This window comes from Megalobrama amblycephala, linkage group LG22 (assembly GCF_018812025.1).
Source record: "Megalobrama amblycephala isolate DHTTF-2021 linkage group LG22, ASM1881202v1, whole genome shotgun sequence".
NCBI classification, from domain to species: Eukaryota; Metazoa; Chordata; class Actinopteri; order Cypriniformes; family Xenocyprididae; genus Megalobrama; species Megalobrama amblycephala.
Window position 1 is genome coordinate 25,194,391 of NC_063065.1, and position 11,862 is coordinate 25,206,252.

An 11,862-nucleotide genomic window follows, 5' to 3' on the forward strand; every position below is an offset into this window, starting at 1 on the left:
CCCAGTGTCTGAAAGCCAACTATCCAACAACTCCAATCTTTATTGGCCATAGAGATTGGCCTATGATGTAATATGGCACGACCCGGAAGTATATAATGAGCGCCTAGAGAATCAGTCAGTATCTTATCGTCTTGAAGGACTGTTCAGCAGGCAACCTGAGGCATGGCAAAGCAACGCAGAGTCTTGTTCCCTGTTCTCAGGGAACCATGGTTACATACGTAACCTGAGATGTTCCCTTTCGAAAGGGAACTCAACTCTGCGTTTACCGCATGCCGCCATGCTCGAGAAGAGTGCACGCCAAAGATGGCTAGACAAACGTCTGGAAATTTCGAAAGAAATGCCATAAGCAACTCACCCTTGGGTCATGCAAGGCTGTCAGTGACAGTATTTCCTATGGCCAACAGCCTAAGCTGAGCCTAAAAGAGACCTTCCGCAGAATGACTTCCAAGGCTGCTCAGAGCTTCTGGGGCCAACATTTCCGCGGAAAAGTGGTCCCTTAACCCTCTGGAGTCTGAGGCTGATTTGGGGCCTGGAGAAGTTTTGACATGCCCTGACATTTGTGCTTTTTTCAGTTGTTCATAATCATATTAATGGCAAAAGTGTCATTACACTGTATTCAGCACAAACTAGGCTACCATAATATGTGGGGAACATGTACCTACATGTTTGTGTTTTTGAAGGAATAACGTTTATGCGTGGTTATTTAAAAAACAAAAAACTTAAGTCACTGAAATAAGGCCAAAAAAAAAAAATATATATATATATATATATATATATATATATATATATATATATATTGTCACGGGGCGAAGAATCACACAACAATGGTGGGTGAAAAACCCCTGGAGGGTGGTTTTATTGTGACAAACAGTGAGTAAACATAATGAAGAGGTGCGGGTGCGCGGTGCTTCCGTCTCCCGTGGATCCTGTGTAGCGTGTGACGGTGTCAACGGTGCAATGTTTCCGGACCGTCACCAGCTGCTTCGCTGCGTGGAGTGTAATGCTCAACCTGGTGTTTCACTGTGCGGTGTTTTATGGGGTGCGTTGATCTCCTGCAGCTGTGACGGTCCGGCCCATGCTAAGTGCTGGCAGGTGATCCTCACCCCCCTGGACTTGGGAGAGGACCGCCCCTAGGCCGGTGTCCGAGGTGTCTGTCTGCAACAGGAAGGGGCAGTTGAAATCGGGCGCCTTTAAGACCGGCTCAGTGGTTAGGGCGGTCTTGATATCCCTGAAGGTCTTCTCCAATGTGTTGTCCCACTTCACCTTCTCTGGCTGCCCCTTCCGGGTCAGGTCTGTCAGGGGAGATGCTAAGGAGGAGAAGTTAGGGATAAAACAGCGATAATACCCCGCCAACCCCAAAAAGGCTCATACCTGGGTCTTAGTTTCCGGGCGGGGCGCTGTCCTGATGGCGTCAACTTTCTTTTGCTGGGGCTGAATCAGCCCTCTACCCACCCGGAAACCCAAGTACTGAGCCTCGGCGAGGGCAAGATGACATTTCCGGGGGTTGGCGGTCAGGTCTCGGAGTGAATAACAACATCATTGAGGTAAACCGCTGCATACGCTTGGTGTGGACGCAGAATGATGTCCATCATCCGCTGGAACGTCGCCGGTGCGCCGTGCAGGCTGAAGGGGAGGGTCCGGTATTGCCAGTGCCCACTGGCCGTAGAAAAGGCGGTCTTTTCCTTGGCGGAATCTGTCAGGGGAACTTGCCAGTAGCCTTTTGTGACGTCGAGAGTCGTGATATACCGGGCCCTCCCCAGCCGTTCCAGTAGTTCGCCGACACGGGGCATCGGGTATCCGTCGAACTCCGAGACCTCGTTGAGACGGCAGAAGTCGTTACAGAAACGGAGGGTGCCATCCGGCTTTGGTACCATGACGATGGGGCTGGACCAGGCGCTGCGTGATTGCTCGATTACCCCTAACTTCAGCATCTCACTTATCTCATCCTCGATGGCCTGTCTCCAAGCCTCTGGGACCCGATAGGGCCGCTGCCTCACGTTGACTCCGGGCGAATGTCATGTTGGATGACGTTGGTCTGCCTGGGGCGCGAGGAGAACACATCGGAGAACTGACGGACCAGATGGTTCAGCTCCGTCTTCTGGGCGGCGGCCAGATGATCTCCGATGTCCATGACTAGGGGATCAATGGAGGCTAGCGCGGTGCGCTATTCCGGGTTCCCCACCCACCTCTTCAGCAGGTTGACGTGGTACAACTGTTCTTCGCACCGCCTCCCCGGCTGACGTAGCCGGTAATTTACGGGTCCCACCCGCTCCACAACGGTGAATGGGCCTTGCCAGGTTGCGAGGAACTTGCACGCTGATGTGGGGACCAGCACCATGACTCGATCCCCTGGTCGGAACTCTCGTGGCTGCGCCGCCCGGTTGTACAGCTGCTGTTGGGACTGTTGCACTTTCGTGAGGTGTTCCCGGACCAATGGCATGACCCTCTCGATCCGCTCACGCATTTCCCTCACGTGTTCGACGGTGGAGCAGAGAGGTGCCGGCTGCTGCTGTTCCCAGGCTTCCCGGGCCACGTCGAGCAGACCTCGTGGCTGTCGTCCGAACAGTAGTTCAAAGGGAATGAATCCTGTAAAGGCTTGAGGGACTTCTCGGATTCCGAACAGGACATAGGGGAGCATTAAGTCCCAGTCGCGTCTGTCTTCAGCTGCCACACGTTTCAGCATCTGTTTCAGGGTTTGGTTGAAACGTTCCACGAGGCCGTCCGTCTGTGGATGGTACACGGTGGTTCGGAGCTGTTTTACCTGCAGCAGCCAGCAGAGGTCAGCCATCAGCCGGGACATGAACGGGGTCCCTTGGTCCGTCAGTATCTCCGCTGGGATGCCGACACGGGAGTAGAGCAGGAAGAGCTCGTGGGCGATGTTCTTTGCCGTGGCCTTCCGAAGGGGGACTGCTTCTGGATACAGGCTGGCGTAATCGACGATCACCATGATGTGTTCATGTCCCTGAGCAGACATTGGCAACGGCCCCACCAGGTCCATCCCAATTCGCTCGAAAGGCACCCCAATGATGGGAAGTGGAATGAGCGGACTGGGGAGAGGCGCTCGTGGTGCGGTTCGCTGGCAGGTCGGACAGGCTTGGCAGAACCGTTTTACGTCTCCATCCAAACCTGGCCAGTGGAAACGGTCCCGGATGCGTTGGATGGTATTGGCACTCTCCAGGTGGCCGGCCATTGGATGGCTGTGAGCTAGCTCTATGACCATCTCGACTTTGGGCTTCGGCACTACGAGAAGCTCCTTCACCTCCCCCCGACGCTGGGCGACACAGTACAACAGGCCGTTTTTCACAATGAAGTGCGGGGGAGGATGGGGTGCTGGCTGATGCGCTTGGCCCTCTAGCGTTCGGACCTGAGACCAACAGTTTTTCAGTCTGCCATCTGAAACGATCTGCGAACGCGCCCCCTCCCTGGACCTGTTGAAACACATCAAAGAACACGTTAGAAGCCTGGGAGGGGGACTCACCATCTCTCCCGCTGTCCGTCGTCAACTGCGCGGTCTGGGTTGGTTTCCTTCGACAACGGCGCTCGCGTCGGCGGCTCTCGGCCTGGCTGGGCGGCTGAGTGGATGCGCGCAGCAGTTCCTCAAAGCCCGGCCAGTCTTGTCCGAGAAGTACAGGGAGGGGTAGATCCTTCACAATGCCCACTTCAACTGGCCACGCTCCAGGGCTGGCGGAAATCGTCACTCGGCGGGCCGGGACGTGACGAGTATCACCGTGTATGCAGGTAATGGGAAGTTGGGCTTTGGAATTCTTCTGCGGAGGCAGGACATCAGATTTTACCAGACTGACCGAGCTTCCGGAGTCGAGGATGGCCTGGACAGAACGACCATTAACCCCCAGGGGTCTGAGGATTTTTGGGGCCCTGGAGAAGTTTTGACATGCCCTGACATTTGTGCTTTTTTCAGTTGTTCATAAACATATTAATGGAAAAAGTGTCATTACACTGTATTCAGCACAAACTAGGCTACAATAATATGTGAGGAACATGTATGTACATGTTTGTGTTTTTGAAGGAATAACGTTTATGCGTGGTTATTGAAAAAACAAAAAACTTAAGTCACTGAAATAAGGCCAAAAAAAGTATATTAAATCTGTGTTCATAAGACTTCTGGGTATTGGAGGTTGTAGACTAGAGTTTTTGCTTCAGAATGAAGTAAAAATTATCCTTCCTACTCCTTCATATAAAACAATAGAGAGATTTAAATTTTCTAAGACACTTTTGGTCAAGAAACACAGTATGCATGGAGGCGTGAATCCTCATGTATAATGGGTGATTCTCACCTGAGAAGACAAAAGAATTGAATAATAATGACCTGAAATGACTTGCATATTAATGAGGCCTTTCAGTCAGGTAGGCTGTGAAAAAACCCTCTGTGATCATGCTGATAACAGGATTAAAGTCCACTCAAGAAAAAAAAAAACATGATTTTTGTGATCTCATGCATGCACGTATTATTGCACATGATATGAAGAAAATTTTGTATAGGCCTATGTTAAATTACACTACCAGTCAAAAGATTGAACACATTGCCATTATAATGTTTTTAAAAGAAGTCTCAAGTCTCTAACCAAATAATGGTTTTCTATTTTAATATACTTTAAAATATAATGTATTTCTGTGATGCAAAGCGTCTGAACATTCCTACCTCTAGGGCATTTCATATAGGCTACTATATTTGTTATATTATAGAGCCTAAATGTTGATGTGCAGTTGACAAACTATACATCATTAAAAAGATCTAAGACTCAAGCTTCACATTTTGACTCTTAAAATCTTATATTGACCATAATTTCTTAATATGCTTAAAAGCATACACATTTGGAGAAATATTGATGGATTCTCATATGTTTATATCAATTTTCTATACAGAGGAGTAATATTTATTATTCTATATTTATTGTCATCATTATGAGCGCTGGATGCTGTGTTTTTAATTCATACTTCAGCCGGAGGGCGCTCTGCCCCTTTTGTCCACAAATGCCTCAGTAAAAGAAGAGGCATATCATGTGACAATCAAGGAACTAACAGAGGCAAGAGATCGCTAAATATGGCTATTCAAAACACTTTTGAAGACAATAAATACACGATTGAGATGATGAATGCATGTATTGCCTCTGAATTTGCGTCTGAATAGCGCTGGCTCCGTGGGCGTGGCCGCATTAGCGGATAATGAGCTGAATCACAGACTTCTGACATGGCTCTCTTTTCATACCGATTACATAAACACAGAAGGTTTGTTTTCGATTTGACTTATATGTTTTAAAACCTGACATCTTAACGTTTTTTTAGACATAAGTGTAATTTTTTTGTCATTAGTATTCACTAAGTTACAGTTCATTTTCTAAGAACTATCAGATTGGACTTCGTTCAGAGGGAGACGAGAGATCACGCATCATGTTTGTTTTCTTTATTTTACAAAAAGCACAACATTTTGTTTTTACTCTGAGTGTACACAAATGAAAGAAGATATTCCACAGATTAAAATGGTGTATAACTCTTAATTGTATGTGCAACATTGACAGAGTATTTTGAGTCTCTTTCACACTGATAAGAAAAAAACCAGGGTGGTATCGCCGGCGATACCCTCAGTCCTCAGAGTGTTAATTTCTATATCCACTCGTGGCACATCGTGGGGTACCTCTTGATGTACACTGCATCCAACCAACCAGGCGCGTGTAGGCGGGGCCGGCTCCTCTGTGGGCATCGGTTCATCGCCTGGGCCGGGAGCTGCTGGCCTGTGTACTGTGCGTGGGGTACCTTCCGGTGTGCGTCGCTCCTGGACCACCCTCCGAGGGAAAAGCGGCGCTTCACTCCCCACGAGTGGGAGTGAACTCCCACTCGTGGAATAATTGGGCCGCGGAGACGGCGGATAGCCCGAGGCGGCCGAGGAATTCCTTCTTTAACACATCATAATCATCCGCATCTTCTGTAGAGAGAGAAAAATAAGCTTGTTGAGTCTCACCAGTCAACAAGGGTCCCAGAAGCTGTGCCAACTTTCTCGAGTTGCCTTGGTCTCGAACATCTGCAAAAATAACTCAACATCGTCATGGTTGGTTAGTTTTGGGAGCAACTGTGAGGCGCGGACGCGAGAGTCAGTCAGCGGAACATGCTGAGCGGGGCTGAGGCGGAGAGCGGCGAGTTCCTCTTCAAACTTCGCCTGGCAGGCGGCCAGGTGTTCGGTGAGTTGTTGTTGTCGCACACTCACTTCTGTCAGGCCCTTAAGCAGGTCTTCCATGATGGGGAGGAGCGCCGCCTCTTTTTCCCGGTGTTTGCTGACTGCGTGAGAAAACAGAGGGGGAAAAAAATCTTGAGAAGTGTTGAATTTGTGTGTGATTCTTCACTTCAATGCCCGCATTCTCCACCAGTGTCACGGGGCGAAGAATCACACAACAAATGGTGGGTGAAAAAACCCCCGGAGGGTGGTTTTATTGTGACAAACAGTGAGTAAACGTAATGAAGAGGTGCGGGTGCTTGGTGCTTCCGTCTCCCGTGGATCCTGTGTAGCGTGTGGCGGTGTCAACGGTGCAATGTTTCCGGACCATCACCAGCTGCTTTTTATGGGGTGCGTTGATCTCCTGCAGCTGTGACGGTCCGGCCCGTGCTAAGTGCTGGCAGGGGATCCTTGTTTGTTTCCAGGGTGACGCTGATGAGAGCTCGGGAGACTTGTCACAATATATATATATTAAATCTGTGTTCACAAGACTTCTAGGTATTGGAGGTTGTAGACTAGAGTTTTTGCTTCAAAATTACGTTAAAATGATCCTGCCTACTCATTCATATAAAACAATATATTGATGCATATTTGGAGAAATATTGATGGATTCTCATGTTTATGTCAATTTTCTATACAGAGGAGTAATATTTATTCAATATTTATTGTCATCACTGTGAGCGCTGGATACTGTGTTTTCAATTCATACTTGCAGTCGGAGGGCGCTCTGTGCACCTTTAGTCCACAAATGACTCCTAAAGAAGAACAGGCCACGTGACAATCCAGGAACTAACAGGCTTCCAGAGATCGCTAACTCTGGCTATGCAAAACACTTTTGAAGACAATAAATACACGATTGAGATGATATATACATGTATTGCCTCAGAATTTGCGTCTGAATAGCACTCGCTCCGTGGGCGTGGCCGCATTAGCGGATAATGAGCTGAATCACGGACGTTTGACGTGTTTCTTTTCATACAGATTACATAAACAGAGAATTTTTGTTTTCAATTTGACTTACACAATTTAAAACCTGACATTTCAACGTTTTTTTAGACATAAGTCTCATTTTTGTGTCATTAGTATTCACTAAGTTACAGTTCATTTTCTATGAACTATCAGATTGGGCTTCATTCAGAGGGAGACGAGAGATCACGCATCATGTTAGCTTTCTTTATTTTGCAAAAAGCACAACATTTTGTTTTTACTCTGAGTGTACACAAATAAAAGAAGATATTCTATACTTTCAATTGATATATTACTTATGTCTCTATGACAAAAAATGAGTATTTTAAGTCTGTTTTGCTGCAATGTGAAAAAAATCCTGCAAAACGCGCCGGCGCGTTTCCCGACTCCAGAGAGTTAAAGGGAATGTAGCCAGGAAACCCAAATGAACCCCGGCCAGTCACTAGAGGGGAACAAAGTCACTCCCAATGCCACCAGGGAAGCCGATCTGGTCTGACAAAGGACAAACTTAGTCTTGACCAACCCTGTCTGAATACAGAATCTCAAAAACGCATTCTTCAGAGAAGAGAGCAGGTAAGAGCGACTGCGAACGAGCAGTAAGCAACTCAAACCCACGGATAGAGATGGGCATCCTGGAGAGCAGAACTCAGCTGAGGGCTATGAACCCTCGTATTGAGGGGAGTATAATCCGCTCATCCTAGGATCTACTCTGTGTTTGACTAAATGCACTGAGGCTGTGCACTAGGGAACCCTGATACAGGGGAGCACAAACCAGCCTGGGGCTGATCTCAACAGCAGACTTCATAGAAGTTTACAACCAATGATCAGCTTAGGGAGCTAAGCACAATTACACAAACAATCCAAAGCGGAAGTACGAAGCTCACCTAACAGATAGACCATACTGTAGGCACATAGTCATGGAGTTTCGAAAGGGGCCTACGACATGACTGAAGTTCTGCATAAAGAACTATATCTCACACCAGAATACTCAATCACATAGATGTATTCCAAGGGCAGCCTACAAGGAACCAGAAACCTGAAACTTGCTGGGAGCAAGAATGGGCATATAACTTCAGTAACTGTGAGTGCCCACATAACAGTCCATCCAACACAATCCAACGAGCAGTGCACTCAGTAAAAGAACCTTTTACCCTTTAAAGCAATTAGAGTACAGCATATGCCATCACGTGCTAAGGAAGGCCCCGCGGGGCCTATAACCTTAGCCAGACACGTGGCATCAGCTCGTGGCAGTGTTATCCAGCTCAAAGTCAAAGTCAATTTTATTGTCACATCACCACAGCACATGTGCCTTGGAGAGTGAAATTATTGGGAGCGTGCTCCAAAGATTGCAGAAACAATTAACATATACCATACAGACATATGACCATACAGACTTCAACAGCTAAAAATGTGCAATATGCAAATACATATATTCAGTACACACAGTGTACTATTAGACATACTTACACTTAGCACTACACTACACATTATACTCAATATGTACATACATACAGTTAGCACTACACATTATACACTATACACAGAAAGGACACCTTCTACATTATGTAGACATATATACACATAAAAATATGCTAAGGTGCAACAGATGTACGTGAACTGGATACAAAAATGTCATGGATGTGCATCGGACGGTATCCAGTAACAGGTAACAGGTAGCTTATTGTATTAAGTGCTGTGTGTATGTATCATCCAGTGTTGGGCTGTTAAGTTAAAGTGCGGTGTGAGCATACCATTGTGGAGTATGCTGTAAGGTGTATTAGTTTTTATTGTTCATTAGTCTGATAGCCTGAGGGAAAAAGCTATCCCTAAGTCGGCTAGTGCGGGCACAGATGCTGCAGAGACATCTTCCTGAGGGCAGCAGAGAGAGCAGTCTGTGGGACGGGTGGCTGGAGTCATTGATGATCCTCCGGGCTTTCCTTATACACCGCCTGGTGTAAATGTCCTGGAGGGAGGGAAGCTCACCTCCAACAATGTGGCTGGCAGTTCACACAACCCTTTTCAGAGCTTTACGGTTGCCAGCAGTGCTGTTTCCGAACCAGGCAGTGATGCAGCCTGTCAGGATGCTCTCTATAGTGCAGATGTAGAATGATCTGAGGATGCTGGGGCTCATTCCAAACTTCCTCAGCCATCTCAGGAAGAAGAGGCGTTGATGTGCCTTCTTCAGCACTGCGTCAGTGTGTGTAGACCAGGTGAGATCCTCACTGATGTTAACGCCGAGGAACTTAAAGCTGCTTACCCGCTCCACAGGTGTCTTGTCGATGGTGATGGGTTTGTGTTCTCTGCTCTGTCTTCTGAAATCCACCACCAGCTCCTTGGTCTTGTCGATGTTGAGTGAGAGGTGGTTCTCCTGACACCATTTAGTCAGAGTGCTCACCTCCTCTCTGTAGGCCGTCTCATCATTGTCGGTGATCAGGCCTATCACCGTTGTGTCGTCGGCGAATTTGACGATGATGTTGGAGCTGTGTGTGGCTGTACAGTCATATGTGTACAGGGAGTACAGGAGTGGGCTGAGGACACAGCCCTGAGGAGCACCAGTGTTGAGGGTCAGCGGGATGATGTATATTGATTCTCTGACTTCTGCCTGTCAGGAAGTCCAGGATCCAGCTGCACAGAGGTCTGTTTAGTCCCAGAGTCCGGAGCTTCGCAACAAGTGTGGCAGGCACTATGGTGTTAAATGCTGAGCTGTAGTCTACAAACAGCATTCTCACATAGGTGTTCTTATTATCCAGGTGGGAGAGAGCAGTGTGTAGGGTGAAAGCAATGGCATCCTCTGTAGAACGGTTGCTACGGTATGCAAATTGAAGCGGATCCAAAGAGGAAGGCAGCACAGAGCAGTTGTAATCTCTGATGAGTCCCTCAAAACATTTGCTGAAGATGGGTGTGAGAGCAACGGGCCTCCAGACATTTAAGCATGTGATTTTGTTTTTCTTTGGTATGGGCACAATGGTGGATTTTTTGAAGCACGAGGGAACCACAGACAGACAGAGGGAGAGGTTGAAAATGTCTGTGAAAACACCGGCTAGTTGGGATGCGCATGCTCGGAGCACACAGCCTGGGATGCCATCAGGACCCGCAGCCTTGCGGATATTTACCCTCTCGGAAGGACCAGGTTACATCCGCGACAGAGACTGTGAGTGCACTGACATCTCCTGCAGCAGCTGTGGGAGCGCTCACTGTGTGGGCGGTGTTGGTGTTAAGCTCATCCGGTAGAGAGGCGGCAATGTTCACAGTAGTTTGTTTATTCCCTTTAAAATCTGTGATGTTATAGATTCCCTGCCACATACTTCTTGCATCTTTGATGTTGAATTGTTCTTCAACTTTGTTTTTATATTGTCTTTTTGCGGCTTTGATGGATTTTCTGAGATCGTAGCTGGTTTGTTTGCGATCATCAGCGCTCCCAGATTTAAAAGCGGATGTCCGCGCTGACAAGGCTGCTCGAACCTCGTTGTTAATCCACGGTTTTTGGTTGGGGTAGATGCAAATTGTTTTTGTCGGCACTACATCTTCTACACACTTCCTGATGAAACACGTTACAATTTCTGAGTACGCCTCTATGTCGCCATCAGACGCTGCCCGGAACATGTCCCAGTCTACGTGATCAAAACAGTCCTGTAGTATAGCGTCTGATTGGTCCGACCAGCATTGAATTGTCCTGAGGGCGGGTGCTTCCTGTTTCAGTTTCTGCCTATAAGCAGGCAGGAGCAGAATGGAGGAGTGATCCAATTTTCCGAAAAGTGGGCGGGGGAGAGCTTTGTAGGCGTCCCGGAAAGGAGAGTAACAATGGTCCAGTGCGCGATCACCACGCGTATTTATGGTGATGTGTTGAAAATATTTTGGAGCTATTGTTCTGAAGTTGGCTTTGTTAAAGTCCCCCGCAACAATAAACGCTGCATCTGGGTACGCGGTTTCCTGCTCACTTATATTCCCATACAGTTCCTTGAGTGCCTGGTCTGTGTTGGCTTGAGGAGGAATGTAAACAGCTGTGATTATGACCGCTGTAAATTCCCTCGGTAGCCAGAATGGTCGACACAGAAGCATATGAAATTCCAGATCAGGGGAGCAGAAGGTTTTAATAGAGTGTAGGTTCCTTACATTACACCACGAGTTGTTGATAAAGAAACAAACACCCCCACCTCTGCTTTTCCCTCCAGCTCCAGGCGTGACAAATAACCGGCCTACAGAGGAGGTTAATAAGTCACCTGGGGCCCTGGCCAACCAGCAGCATATTATTCCCTTTACTCTTTTTAGTAAAGAAATATATCATAACAATGCCAGCATATCCCCAAAGGAGGCCCAGAGGGCCTACCTGTCACACGCAGCGCCAGCTAGTGGCCACTAAAGTTCTATGAGCAAAAATAGAACCAAGTTACTAGCGAGGTAACTACTTTGCTCAACTAGAGCTAAAGGAGAAACCATACTCAAGGAAGTAAATGCATAAAAACCGAACAACAGAGCGGTTTAACACAGAAACTCACCCTGAAAGGCAAGCCACTCAGAAACCATACTCAGTAAAAGCACCTTTTACTCTCAAAGTGAGAGGAGTACATAGCTGAACTCCAGCATGATACACGGGAGGCCTCTTAAGGCCTATGACTTGTAAACACGTGGCGTAAACTAGTGGCAATCACAACCCATCCATGGTGATGAGT